Genomic DNA, 15,595 nt, shown 5'->3' with positions numbered 1-15,595 from the left:
TGGTCCCAGGCCATCAGATTGTAGTCTTTTTTGTGGAGACTTTGCAACATTGTGATAATCATAGAGAATTGTATATTCATTTGATTAAAAGCGCAGGTATAGATTCTATGTGGAGGGCAAAAGTTTTCACTTCTTGGAAGTCTCTGGAAATAGATTGGTGGGGTGGTGCTTCTAGACTAGAGGTAGTTGTCTTTTTCTTTTAAGCCGAAAAAGTATGAGAATTAGGCTGACTATCCATCACACTTTGAAATTTTAGTGCTCTGCTGCTCAGCAGAGACTCAGTTTGAAAGTTCTGTACTTTGTCCTTCAGCAGCGTCACCAATAACTTTTTTTTTTTTTTTTTATGACCTCTGCCTGTACCGGTGCTAAAGGCAATATCATATAGGACAACCAGGAGACATAAATTCTGGAGTTCAGTATCCTGGAGAAGTGAACCACAGCCATACCTCAGTTTTTTGACAGCCAGTAACCAATGGAGTCCAGTTTAACCCTGTAGGAAAAGACCCGGCTCTCTACCTGTTTCAGTAACAGGTGGACTTCTCCAGGTTTTGTAGCCTTTTCCGTGAGCCCGTGCGCCTTCGTATCCCTGCTCTAGGTGTGAAAGCGGCCTCCCGCTTTCACACTGTCTGTGCGTGGCCTTGGGATCTGCCCTGCGCCTCCTCAGGTGGGCCCCTGAGGCTGTGGGCAGCCCAGTCTCTTGGACGTGCTCCTGCTTCTCCTCTGTTTTTAATTTAGTCTGCCTCTTCCTTGCTGGATGTCACCTTTTCATTTCTTTCGAAGCCATACGTTTTCTTTTAGGCCAGCTTTTGTTTTTAATCAAGTTTTTTTTCTGGCCGTAAGAACCTAAAATTCTGTCCTTTAGTGTTACAACCATCTTAGACTTTGATTTCTAATTATTTGTATAACCGCTTTACCTCCTCTATAAAATTATATTTTCCTTGAGGATCAGCCTTCCCCATCTCACTTTTCCCTACAGCATCTAGCAGAGTGTTTCCGTGGGGTAGATGCTTCATACATTTCAGTTTATTCACGGGGTCCTGGTAGGTTCCCACTCATATAGTGATTTCTTCCTTTTTTCCCCGTATATTTGTATCAGTTTATCTAATGTGTTGTTAGAGTGACTTCACTAAATAGAATTCAAAGTAGGAACGAAAAAGTGATGACCAAATTAATTTGGGAAGGTTGGACCATTTTTATTAATTTCATTGTCAATGCTAGTAATCAGAGATGAAATATTCTTCGTTTATTGATGTTGGAACTCCAGACATCTGTATAAACTTGGCTAACTTTAGGTAGCAAGTACCCAGACTCCATACTTTTATACAGCAATATTTATTATTTATTTATAATTATATAAATATAATTTATAAAAATATATAAATATAATTTATATTATTAAATATAATAATATTTATTATTAAACAAATTTATAATAACAAAGAATGCCTAACAAACACATGGCCAGGTGTTTCCCTAGGTGCTAAGGATACAGAAGTGTCTTCTGGGACCTTTGGTATAATACTGAGAATAAGACATGTAAACAATATGTAAAATTGTATGAAAGATTGGAAGTACTGGTAAAGACAGATAATCTCCCAGTGGGATCAGAGAAGATTTCATTGAGGAAGTGGGACTTAAGCTTCCTTGAACAATGAATAGGCTTTCATTGCTGTTGATTGTTTGGCAGTTGCCCGAAAAGGCACTCCAGGCTGGAGTATTAGGACAAAGACAGTGACAGTGTGAACCACCTCGTGGACAGGGAAACCACCCCTGAGTTAGTCCGTCTAGAGTTCTGGGTGTGAGGAAATGGAGTTTTGAGCAGAGGGAGGAAGTGGTTCCTTCAGGCTTTCGTTTTAGAAAAACTAGCATGATTCCAGTATAGAGAATGTTTTGGAGGCAAGTAGACTGAATTACTGGAGTAATGTGGATAAACGCTGACTGGGAAAACCATGGAATAGACTGATGAGAGCTATTGGGAGGAATGACATGGTCATCAGTTAAGAATGTAATGTTTGAAAGATGGAGCCAGCAGAAGAATCAAGTTTAACATGGTCTCTTAATTATGAAAGCTTATGTATGAGATCTTACTGAATTTTTCTTACCTTAAGCATTTTTATGTATTTACAGGTGTGTGTGTGTGTGTATAATATATATATTATACATATACATTATATATATAATGTATACATATAATGTATAAGATGTGTGTATATATGTATATATATACACATATGTATAATATATATAATGTGTGTATATATGTTATACATCAATATCAATATTTTTAAGTCATTCTTAAATTTTTCTTTTTGATTTTGTAATTGTTTATCTTTTTAAATTATTTGAGAGCAGATTTTGTTTTGAGACATGGTAGTTTCAGACCTTTATTGAGAACCTTGTGAGCTTAAAGAGGTCTTACTTTAGTGATGTCCTCTCTCTCTGTAACATATGCTCCCAGCCCACTCTTACCATTAGGCTGCAGTTCAAATTGTTTTATTGGTGTATCAGCTAGTTGTTGTATTGAGTCTTATAATTAGTGGTCTTTGTTTATGTGATCCTGTTTTCTGAAGCATGGGCTAGGTTGATAAAGTCATCTGATGCTGATCTCTTAAGGCTCTGTTTTCCTTTGTGACTGCCTAAAAAGTCTGATGAAGAAAGAGGAAAGGCTGCTGGTGTTTTTTTAAATCTCGCTATCATGATTTGAGGTTGAATGTCCTTCTAAGTCACATGCACCCAAGCTTTGAACCTCAGATCTTGACTTATAGTAGAGATTAGTAATTTTGTAAAGAACTATGTTTACCCGTGTATCAGAGTATAGGAAATAATGTATGTAACTTCTGCCTGTTGGTAGATATTCCCGGGCAAGCGTATAAGCGGCACTGCCTTTTATTGACTTGGTATAGTTTGTGAGATGGGAAGTTGGCCTTGGGTAACTCCAGGGACAGTTGCTGTTACATCTTTCCTAGTATTGCTATTAGCGTGTCATTTCTACCAGCTGTGGAGCCACTACAGGAGCAGTGAGTAGAAGATGGCTCTGAAAGCTAGAGTGACACCTGTGGGAACCCTTACCCTTCCAGAGGAGTCTTGTGTCATTGAGTAAAGAGGAAATGAAGCTTGCTTCTAAATATCCACCTTGGCTTTGCTGTCTGCTCATCAGCTGGCTACATGGAATTTAGCTTTTGTTTTCTCTGCCTTTGAGAAGGCTTATGAAGAATGTATGATGAACACATTTTTGATTCTAGTCTTTGAGATTAAGAAAGACAGTTACTAAAACAAATTTATATCTTTAGCTGCCTTCCTATGACTCCTAGGATAGCAGTAAACTCAGTGCCTCGAGATACTGATTTTCAGATCTAGATCAGTAAGATCATGAGTTCCACTCTGAGAATTGAAAGCATTTGTTTGAAAATTGCTTACAATAAGTACTTAAGTGGCATTACAAAGCACAAAAATGTCCTTATATGCATTGGAATATATTTCAAGTTTCTTAACTGAAGGACCTTCATCTGTCTAGACAGTAATATGACTGTTGATTCCATTATTGCCAAAGCTGGCAACACATCCCTAAGAGGAAGCTTTATATATTCTTGAGAATATATGCACTAAGGAGCAACATGTTTCCTCTGATTTACAGTCTGCTGGTGATTGACTGGTTGACAGTAATAATGAGGTCAAAATTGGGGAAAATAGTGGTAACTCCATAATAATCATTAGATATTTTATAACTGATCTATTGTAATTTTGGGGGGAAAGGTTAAAGTAGACTTAATTCTTTTGGGAGAAGAAAAAGTTTTGGAAAATGATAGGTAATCATCAACCAAAAAAAAAAGTCAGCAGTATTTTGACTTGTGGAAATGACTAACTCATGAAGAAAAATGAGATTATGTATAACTTCTGTGATTAGGAAGATTAAGACAGACGAGTTTCTGGATCAGCTCTGGAAAAAATATTTGAATGTAGAAGTTAGAACTCAATCTCAAAAAGGGGAACAAGCTGTAAAGTCAGTTTGAGCACCAGAAGGGATTTATAAGGAGGAGAACCAGATGCTGAAGAGAGACAGTAGAAGCTGGAGGAAGGCAGTTATGGTGACTTTTTTGTTCCAGTTATTCTGGGCCACTTGATAGCAGCTTCTGAAAAAAATGAGAGAAAAATAAAATAATATTCTTGTTTGTCTCTCTCTCTCTCGACCTTTGAAAAGTGATGAGATATAGCTATAACATTCCAGCCGTCTGACTCAGCCAGTGCTGGTGATGTGACTGACTATTGAGATGTTGAGCTCTGCAGGCTGGTGAGCTGACAACATAGGCCACCCAACGTGACTTTGATTACTGTGTGGAATAGTGCAGCTTTGTCAACCTGTGATCCGTAGTAGAACAGATATACATCGTCAAAGACCTTCCTCTGTCCAGCTGACTCATCCTCCCATGGACCAAGCAACATCCTAGTGGCATGTTTATTATCAAGAGTATATACTTGATTTCTTTCCCTTCTCTTTGATCACCCCCTTGTAATATTTATATATCTGCCTCCTTGACTGGGGCTTCCCAGGTGGCTCAGTGGGTAAAGAATCCGCCTGCAACGCAGGAGACATAAGAGATGCAGGTTCAATCCCAGACTCAGAAAGATCCCCTGGAGGAGGACATGGCAAGCCATTCCAATATTCTTGCCTGGAGAATCCCACGGATAAAAGACCCTGGTGGGCTTTAGTCCATAGGGTAGCAAAGAGTCAGACACGACTGAAGTGACAGCACGCACACTTGCACTCTGTGACTATTTGGAAGTTTTTCTGAGAACAGAGAAAAATTGCATTACCTTTTGGGAGTTTTACATTTTGTAGGTGTTCGATGATTATAATTTAAGAAAATGAGAACTCTTAAAGGATTTAAATTACGATTGAAACGAGGATTTAAAAAGAGGATGAGATGGTTGGATGGCTTCACTGACATGATGGACATGAGTTTGAGCAAGCTCCGGGAGTTGGTGATGGACAGGGAAGCCTGGCGTGCTGCAGTTCATGGGATCTCAAAGAGTTAGGCACAACTGAGCGACCAAACTGAACTAGAGGATTTACATAGGGCCCACCTCATAATTTGGAGAAGGCAATGGCACCCCACTCCAGTACTCTTGCCTGGAAAATCCCATGGACGGAGGAGCCTGGAGGGCTGCAGCCCATGGGGTCGCTGAGGGTTGGACATGACTGAGCGACTTCACTTTCATGCATTGAGAAGGAAATGGCAACCCACTCCAGTGTTCTTGCCTGGAGAATCCCAGGGACGGGGGAGCCTGGTGGGCTGCCATCTAATGGGGTTGCACAGAGTCAGACACGACTGAAGTGACTTAGCAGCACTTCATAATTATTTTCTGTTCTACAAATACATGCACTTTCTTTGTTTTTTTATCCCTCCCCCTCTTCTTTTATGGAGAGAAGGGAGACTATTTTAATTTCTGTTACATCTCATGGCTGTTAATAACCTCCATCTACATGCTGTTGACTCCCAGATTTCTATTTCTAACTCAGACCTCTCCCCTGAACTCCTGACTCATACCTTACTGCTTGCTTTTATTTTCACTTAGATATGAATAAGTATCTTATACTTGTTGTGTCCAAACTGCACTGATGTTCTCCCTCAGAGTCGCCCTTCCTCCAGCTTCTCCCTTGCAGTAAATAGCGAGTCCCTCCCTCCATCTTCTCAGGCTGTAAGTCTGGCAGCTGACTTCTAGTCCTCTCCTTGTCCTGTATCTCGTGCCCAATCTATCCCTTTACTAATTTGGCTCTGTATTTGGAACCAACCACCATCACCACCCTTGTCTACTAAGGCACTACATCTTCTGTCTCCTGAATTACAGCCACCATAGTCCACTAAATAGACTCCCTGCTTCTTTGCCTCTCTCAGCCAGAGAGCCTCCTAAAGCTTAAGTTGCATCAGGCTTTTGGGCTTCCCTGGTGGCTCAGAGGTTAAAGCATCTGCCTGGAATGCAGGAGACCCGGGTTCGATCCCTGGGTCAGGAAGATCCCCTGGAGAAGGAAATGGCAACCCACTCTAGTACTCTTGCCTGGAGAATCCCATGGAGGGAGGAGCCTGGTAGGCTACAGTCCATGGGGTTACAAAGAGTCAGACACGACTGAGCCACTTCACTTCACTTCACTTCACTCTCTTCTTCTGAAAAGCTTCTGGTGTTTTCCCACCTCATTCACTGTCTTTACTGTGGCCTGTGAGGTCCTCCAAGGCTCCCCCAGGTTGTTAACTTCTCAGCACCTCGTGCTCCTCTCCTGTCAGTTCTTGCAAAGCTGGAAGCTGATGACCTGGCTGAACTCCTGCCTGGCCAGCTCTGCCCCTCCTCACGGCCTCACCCATCCTCTTCCCTCCAGTAGCCCTGCTCTTTTTCCTGATACCTATGTGGCATCTCTTCCTTATCTCCTGCTAGTCTCTGCTCCACCTTTTTTCACCTGTAATGACTTCAGTGACGTCATCCTGACCAAGCAAGCTGTTTACAGTTGGGTTCAGGTTACTGCTTCTTCATCCTCTGTCCCTGCCCTCTAGACAGTAAACTCTGTTAGAGGAGAGCATTCTTTCAATTTTATTCATTGCCACATCCCCAGTGCTCAGAGGAGGACTTGACGTATTTTTGGTATTAAAAGTGTAGTTGTGGAGTAAATGAAGTAGATGAGGTATATTCTTGGCAGACGCTGAATTTTCAAAACTTAACAAGTACAACTCTTAAATCTTATAGTATATATCCAGATTCAGTTTCTTAATAAATACTTTAGATTTGCCTATAAATTATGAAAACAATATATATTTGCCCAGCTATCTTTAAATCTTAATATTTCTTTCTGTGTTATATGTCAAATAAAAGTTCACTGATATTTTTAATTTTGGTATGGAAGTGATTGCCATAAGAACAGGTTTGTTCTTGGGAGATCAGTTAGTATCAGTGAGAGGAGTGACTTAAAAACTTCAAAATATACTTGTTTTCTGCTTTACTTTTTCCAAGTCATTGATGCTAAATTCTAAATAAATTTGAGTCTTGAAACAGATTGTCAAAAAGTTAAATTCTCGTTATACATACACAGTTACTTTAATGTGTTGATATTAAGAGAAATTATTAAATGAGATGAAACTGCACGAAATGACACAGAATTTGAATGGAGAGCCTTGAATGTGTGGAAGCAGGAAGAGAGCAGAACACATAGCAGCAAATGGTGAGCAGACTTATCAGGATGGAATAAAAGCTTTTCTTACTTCTCAGTGTTAACAACTCTAGAAAATAGGACATCTGGAACATAAGTACAGTATTCAGAATACAACCATGGAGTGAGTATATAGGGATATTACTATGGAGTTGGACTTCTAATTCTTGAAGAAAAGTAAGAAAAAGAAGGAAGTGCAGTTGAAATGTAGGTCCCAGTGGAATAAGTCAGCTGCAGGAGTAAAACATGTGGTACATGATGCTGTGGTAGACCTGTCTCTCCCCAGTGTCTGGGAAGAGTGTGAGTACTAACGGATGGAACAAATGAAGGGTAAATTTGACTTTTTAAAAGCTTACGATAGAGTAATGGCTTGTGTACATTTTCACTAAAGATCAGATCAAACTTTAGACCACAAACCACTGTGTGATGTGCACTTTATTGTTTCATTTAATAAAGCCTTGTTGATGACAATGATTAAAAAAAAAAAGACAATTATTAGATATTCGGTATTGGCTCAAAAATCCAGATAGGATGACTCCTATCTTCAGTCACACGCATTTTAGAAGTCTTCAGCCATCTCCGTTTGTGTCTTGGAAATTCAGTATTTTTATTAGGGGCAGAATGATTTGGATGCCCAGAAATCTTACGTAGGTTTTCCTTTGAGTCTGTTAATGTGTCTAAGTTGTCGTATGTGTGCGTGCTCAGTAGCTTCAGTTCTGTCCAACTCTTAGCCACCCTGTGGTACAAAGATGTGTTTACAAAATCTCCATGTGTTTGTTCTCTTTTATAAAACAATTTAAGAAGTTTTCTAGGATCATTCCAGTTCCTTATTTTGCTTTCAGAGGTACTCATACTTAAAGGTAACTTAATGATTTTTCACAGTGAGAATTTACTGTTATTCACATATAAACACACACATATGTATGTGCTAAGTCGCTTCAGTCGTGTCCGACTCTGTGCAACCCCATAGGTGGCAGCCCACCAGGCTCCCCCGTCCCTGGGATTCTCCAGGCAAGAACACTGGAGTGGGGTGCCATTGTGTTTGTATGTACTAGGTGGATTGATAGAGCAGCCCCATCCCAAAACATCCTTCTATCCTTGTTTTTCTGAATTATTCAGAGGTTAAGAATTTCATAACCAGAATACTAAACTATAATCAGTTTTTCAGTTGTTTTTTGTAGCTTTATCTTTTGGGTTTTTAGTTTTTGTTTTATTCAGGATTCAGTCTAGGCTTGTGCATTACTTTTGATGGTTGTGGCTCTTTTTACGTTTTAAGTTTGAAGAGTGTACACACTGCTTTCTTACCTTTTGTTTTTGTTTTGTTTTTCATCATGTTGACTTTGCTCAAGATTCAGGATAACTGTCTTGTAGAATATCCCACATACTGTGTTTGATTGTATCCTTATGGAATTTAGGTTAAACTTTTTTTGCACAGGAACATTATAATTGATGTTACAGACTTCTGATTGTATCACTTTAAAAGGCACATAGTGTCAACTTGCTCTAGTATTGGTAATGCTGTTTGATTAGTTGGTACAGGTGGAGACTGCCAGATCTCTCTACTATAAAGGTATATTATTCCTAATGAAATTATTATATAATCTAAGACACTTTGAGACTTTGAATATCTATTCTTCAACAATGTTTTAATAATTTTAGGCATCCAGTAAAGATCCTTGTCTGAATTAGTTACTCCAGCTGGGGATTACAAACTGTTGATATTTCTTATTTTATCATTTGTTCTACGTTTTAATCTAACATTTGTTTCTTGTAAAAGAGAACTACCCTCTCCCTCTTTTGCAGTATTACTGTAGACTCATGAAACTTCTTAATTTTTCCAACATAAATTCCAACTTTACAGTCATTATTCATTTTTATATTCAACTCACTGCATCTGGCCAATGGAAACACCTTATGACAGCCTACATATTAAAAAAAAAATGATTTTGGCTTTTTGTGTCTTTTAAGAAAACTTGCCTACAAAGAGGTTTTAAAAATATTCTCCTGCAAATTTTTATAACAGCTTTATCTTTTTAGGTTTTATGTTTAGATCTATGATCCATCTTGAATTATTTTTTGCATGGTGTTTGTTAGGGTTTGAGGTTCATTGTTTTTTTTGTTTTTTTTTTCAGTTTTGATATCTGGCTGTCTCAGCATCATACATTGTTTTTCCAGTTGGATTGCTTTGACATCTTTGTCAAAAGTAAAATGATCATATAAGTGCAGATCTCTTTCTAGACTCTCCCTTATGTTCAACTGGTCTGTCTGTTGATCATTATGCTAGTACCACACTGTCTTCATTACTGAAGTGTTGCAGAAGGTCTTTAAGTAGAGTGTTTTCCAGTTTTGTTCTTTTTCAAGATTGCCTTGGACATTCTCATTTCTTTGCATTTCTATATACATTTTAAATTTAGCTTGTCACTTTCTACCAAAAAAGCTTGATGAGATTATGGTTGAGATTGAGTTGAATCTCCAAATCAATTTGGGAAGAATAGAAATATTAACCATGATTCCTGCCAATCCGTAAACCTGATCAGCTGCCTGTCTATTTTCATCTTCTTTGATTTTTTTCAACAGTGTTTTACAGTTTTCAGTGTTGGGACCTTGCATATATTTTAAGTTTGTTTCTTAGTGTTTTATGTTTTTGATGCTATTTTAACTGCACTGTAGCCCCTTCTCATTTATTCCTACTCCTAGCTGCCCAGAATGGAGGGCTGGTAAACAGGTGAATCACAACAACCTGATAAGCTAATCTTTTTTATTAGTTTGTTTTGTCTAAAGTCTCCTGTACAGTGTCACAGACCTCCGTCCATAGTTCATCAGGCACTCTATCTATCAGATCTAGTTCCTTAAATCTGTTTCTCACTTCCACTGTATAATCATAAGGGATTTGATTTAGGTCATACCTGAATGGTCTAGTGATTTTCCCTACTTTCTTCAGCTTATGTCTGAATTTGGCAACAAGGAGTTCATGATCTGAGCCACAGTCAGCTCCTGGTCTTGTTTTTGTTGACTGTATAGAGCTTCTCCATCTTTGGCTGCAAAGAATAGAATCAATCTGATTTCGGTGTTGACCATCTGGTGATGTCCATGTGTAGAGTCTTCTCTTGTGTTGTTGGAAGAGGGTGTTTGCTATGACCAGTGCATTTTCTTGGCAAAGCTCTATTAGCCTTTGCCCTGCTTCATTCTGTATTCCAAGGCCAAATTTGCCTGTTACTGCAGCTGTTTCTTGACTTCCTACTTTTGCATTCCAGTCCCCTATCATGAAAAGGACATCTTTTGGGTGTTAGTTCTAAAAGGTCTTGTAGGTCTTCATAGAACCGTTCAACTTCAGCTTCTTCAGCATTACTGGTTGGGGCATACACTTGGATTACTGTGATATTGAATGGTTTGCCTTGGAAACAAACAGAGATCATTCTGTCGTTTTTGAGATTGCATCCAAGTACTGCATTTTGGACTCTTTTGTTGACCTTGATGGCTACTGCATTTCTTCTAAGGGATTCCTGCCCACAGTAGTAGATATAATGGTCATCTGAGTTAAATTCACCCATTCCAGTCCATTTTAGTTCACTGATTCCTAGAATGTTGACGTTCACTCTTGCCATCTCCTGTTTGACCACTTCCAGTTTGCCTTGATTTACGGACCTAACATTCCAGGTTCCTATGCAGTATTGCTCTTTACAGCATCGGACTTTGCTTCTATCACCAGTCACATCCACAGCTGGTTATTGTTTTTGCTTTGGCTCCATCCCTTCATTCTTTCTGGAGTTATTTCTCCACTGATCTCCAGTAGCATATTGGGCACCTACTGACCTGGGGAGTTCCTCTTTCAGTATTCTATCATTTTGCCTTTTCCTACTGTTCATAGGGATCTCAAGGTAAGAATACTGAAGTGGTTTGCCATTCCCTTCTCCAGTGGACCACATTCTGTCAGACCTGTCCACCATGACCCGCCCGTCTTGGTTGGCCCCACAGGACATGGCTTAGTTTCGTTGAGGTAGACAAGGCTGTGGTCCTAGTGTGATTAGATTGACTAGTTTTCGGTGAGTGTGGTTTCAGTGTGTCTGCCCTCTGATGCCCTCTTGCAACACCTACTGTCTTACTTGGGTTTCTCTTACCTTGGACGTGGGGTATCTCTTCACGGCTGCTCCAGCAAAGCGCAGCCATTGCTCCTTACCTTGGACGAGGGGTATCTCCTCACCGCCACTGCTCCTAACCTTGAATGTGGAATAGCTCCTCTAGGCCCTCCTGCACCCGTACAGCCACCGCTCCTTGGATAATTACGATGGTATGATCACTCACCTAGAGCCAGACATCCTGGAATGTGAAGTCAAGAGGGCCTTAGAAAGCATCACAATGAACAAAGCTAATGGAGATGGTGGAATTCCAGCGAAACTATTTCAAATCCTAAAAAATGATACTGTGAAAGTGCTATAGTCCATATGCCAGCAAATTTGGAAAACTCAGGAGTGCCCACAGGACTGGAAAAGGTCAGTTTTCATTCCAATCCCAAAGAAAGGCAATGCCAAAGAATGTTCAAACCACTGCACAATTGCACTCATTTCACACTCTAGTAAAGTAATGCTCAAAATTCTCCAAGTCAGGCTTCAACAGTACCGGAACAACTTCCAGATGTTCAAGCTGGTTTTAGAAAAAGCAGAGGAACCACAGATCAAATTGCCAACATCCATTGGCTCATCAAAAAAGCAAGAGAGTTCCAGAACAACATCTACTTCTACTTTATTGACTATGTCAAAGCCTTTGAGTGTGTGGATCACAACAAATTGTGAAAAACTCTTAAAGAGATGGGGGTACCAGACCGCCTTACCTGCCTCCTGAGAAATCTGTGTGCAGGTCAAGAAGCAACAGTTAGAACTGGACATGGAACAACAGACTGGTTCCCAATTGGGAAAGGAATACATCAAGGCTGTATATTGTCACCCTGCTTATTTAACTCATATGCAGAGTACATCATGAGAAATGCTGGCCTGGATGAAGCACAAGCTGGAATCAAGATTGCTGGGAGAAATGTCAATAACTACAGATATGCGGATGACACCACCCTTAATTGCAGAAATCAAAGAAGAACTAAAGAGCCCCTGGATGAAAGTGAAGGAGGAGAGTGAAAAAGTTAGCTTAAAGCTCAACATTCAGAAAATTAAGATCATGGCATCTGGTCCCATCGCTTTATGGCAAAAAGATGGGGAAACAGTGGAAACAGTGACAGATTTTATTTTTTGGAGATCCAAAATCACTGCAGATGGTGATTGCAGCCTTGAAATTAAAAGACACTTACTCCTTAGAAGAAAAGTTATGACCAATCTAGATAGCATATTAAAAAGCAGAGACATTACTCTGCCAACAAGGGCCATCTAGTCAAGGCTGTGGTTTTTCCAGTAGTCATGTATGGATGGGAAAGTTGGACTATAAAGAAAGCTGAGTGCCAAAGAGTTGATGTTTTTGAACTGTGGTGTTGGAGAAGACTCTTGAGAGTCCCTTGGACTGCAAGGAGATCCAACCAGTCCATCCTAAAGGAAATCAGTCCTGAATATTCATTGGAAGGACTGATGTTGAAGCTGAAACTCCAATATTTTGGCCACCTGATGGGAAGAGCTGACTCATTTGATAAGACCCTGATACTGGGAAAGATTGAAGGCAGGAGGAGGAGAAGGGGGTGACAGAGGATGAGATGGTTGGATGGCATCACCGACTCAATGGACATAAGTTTGGATAACTCCAGGAGTTGGTGATGGACAGGGAGGCCTGGTATGCTACAGTTCATGGGGTCACAAAGAGTCAGACACAACTGGGCAACTGAACTGAACTGAAGAGTCTTAGAGATAAAGGAAAGTTGCTCTCAGGGTAGGGTGGAAAGTACAAGGTCAGGTTGGTGAGAATGTGATTCCTATTCAGTTCAGATGACTACTGGACTACATGACTACTGGAAAAACCATAGCTTTGGCTAGATGGACCTTTGTTGGCAAAGTAATATCTCTGCTTTTTAATATTCTGTCTAGGTTAGTCATAGCTTTTCTTCCAAGGAGCAAGCATCTTTTAATTTCATGGCTGCAGTCACCATCTGCAGGGATTTTGAAGCCCCCAAAAGTAAAGTCTCTCACTATTTCCACTGTTTCCCCATCTGTTTGTCATGAAGTGATGGGACTAGATACCATGATCTTAGTTTTCTGAATGTTGAGTTTTAAGCCAGCTTTTTCACTCTCCTATTTCACTTTCATCAAGAGGCTTTTTAGTTCCTCTTCACTTTCTGCCATAAGGGTGGTGCCATCTGTGTATCTGAGATTATTGATATTTCTCCTGGCAATCTTGATTCCAGCTTATGCTTCATCCAGCCCAGCATTTCTCATGATGTACTCTGCGTATAAGTTAAAGAAGCATGGTTACAGTACACCACCTTGACGTACTCCTTTCCCTATTTGAAACCGGTCTGTTGTTCCATGTCCAATTCTAACTGTTGCTTCTTGACCTGCACACAGATTTCTCAGGAGGCAGGTAAGATGGTCTGGTATCCCCATGTCTTTAAGAGTTTTTTATAGTTTGTTGTGATCCACACACACAAAGGCTTTGGCATAGTCAATAAATCAGAAGTAGATGTTTTTCTGGAATTCTCTTGCTTTTTTGATGATCTCTGGTTCCTCTGCCTTTTGTTAATCCAGCTGGAACATCCAGAAGTTCATAGTTCCCATACTGTTGAAGCCTGACGTGGAGAATTTTGAGCATTACTTTACTAGAGTGTGAAATGAGTGCAATTGTGCAGTAGTTTGAACATTCTTTGGCATTGCCTTTCTTTGGGATTGAAATGAAAACTAACCTTTTCCAGTCCTGTGGCCACTCCTAAGTTTTCCAAATTTGCTGGCATATGGACTGTAGCACTTTCACAGCATTATCTTTAGGATTTGAAATAGTTCTGCTGGAATTCTATCACCTCCACTAGCTTTATTCTTAGTGATGCTTCCTAAGGCCCTCTTGACTTTGCATTCCAGGATATCTGGCTCTAGGTGAGTGATCACACCATCGTGGTTATCTGAATCATGAAGATCTTTTTTGCATAGTTCTTCTGTGTATTCTTGCCACCTCTTCTTAATATCTTTTGCTTCTGTTAAGTCCATACCATTTCTTTCCTTTATTGAGCCCATCTTTGTTCCCTTGGTATCTCTAATTTTCTTGAGATCTGTAGGCTTTCCCATTCTGTTGTTTTCCTCTATTTCTTTGCATTGATCACTGAGAAAGGCTTTTTTATCTCTCCTTACTATTCTTTGGAACTCTGCATTCAGTTGGGTAAATCTTTCCTTTCTCCTTTGCCTTTAGCTTCTCTTCTTTTCTCAGCTATTTGTAAGGCCTCCTCAGATAACCATTTTGGCTTTTTGCATTTCTTTTTCTTGGGGATGGTTGATCACTGCCTCCTGTACAATGTCATGTACCGCCATCCATAGTTATTTATGCACTGTGTCTACCAGATCTAATCCCTTGAATCTATTTCTCACTTCCACTATATAATCATAATGGATTTGATTTAGGTCATACCTGAATGGTCTAATGGTTTTCCCTACTTTCTTCAATTTAAGTCTGAATTTTGCAATAAGAAGTTCATGATCTGAGCCACAGTCAGCTCCTGGTTTTGTTTTTGCTGACTGTGTAGAGTTTCTCCATCTTTGGCTGCAAAGAATATAATCAGTCTGATTTTGATATTAACCATCTGGTGATGTCCACGTGTAGTGTCTTCTCTTGTGTTGTTCAAAGAGGGTGTTTGCTATGACCAGTGCATCTCTTGGCAAACTATGGTAGCCTTTGCCCTGCTTTATTTTGTACTCCAAGGCCAAATTTGCCTGTTATTCCAGGTATTTCTTGACTTCCTACTTTTGCATTCCAGTCCCCTATAATGAAAAGGACATCTTTTGGGGGTGTTAGTTCTAGAAGGCCTTATAGATCTTCATAGAACCATTCAACTTCAGCTTCTTCAGCATTACTGGTTGGGCCATAGACTTGGATTACTGTGATATTGAACAATTTGCCTTGGTAACGAGCAGAGATCATTCTGTTGTTTTTGAGATTGTACCCAAGTACTGCATTTCAGACTCTTTTGTTTACTATGAGGTCTACTCCATTTCTTCTAAGAGGTTCTTGCCCAGAGTCGTAGATATAATGGTCATCTGAATTTAATTCGCCCATTCCAGTCCATTTTAGTTCACTGATTCTCAAAATGTCAGTGTTCACTCTTGTCATCTCCTGTTTGACCGGTTCCAATTTACCTTGATTCATGGACCTAACATTCCAGGTTCCTATGCAAGTAGGGAAAACCACTAGACCATTCAGGTATGACCTAAATCAAATCCCTTATGATTGTACAGTGGAAGTGAGAAATAAGATTTAAGGGCCTAGATCTGA

The 15,595-nt window shown here is 39.8% G+C and overlaps 1 protein-coding gene and 1 non-coding gene across 2 annotated transcripts in view; both read left to right on the top strand.

Moving 5' to 3' along the window:
* Positions 1-15,595, top strand: part of STARD3NL (STARD3 N-terminal like) — a 61,516-nt gene that overhangs the window by 6,870 nt on the left and 39,051 nt on the right. The gene's annotated exons all lie outside the window — the stretch shown is intronic.
* Positions 5,939-6,011, top strand: TRNAS-GGA (transfer RNA serine (anticodon GGA)). The gene has a single exon. It is a non-coding gene; the product is annotated as a tRNA-Ser (tRNA).

This window comes from Bos mutus, chromosome 4, assembly GCF_027580195.1.
Source record: "Bos mutus isolate GX-2022 chromosome 4, NWIPB_WYAK_1.1, whole genome shotgun sequence".
NCBI lineage: Eukaryota > Metazoa > Chordata > Mammalia > Artiodactyla > Bovidae > Bos > Bos mutus.
This window is presented reverse-complemented; position numbering and strand designations above follow the sequence as displayed.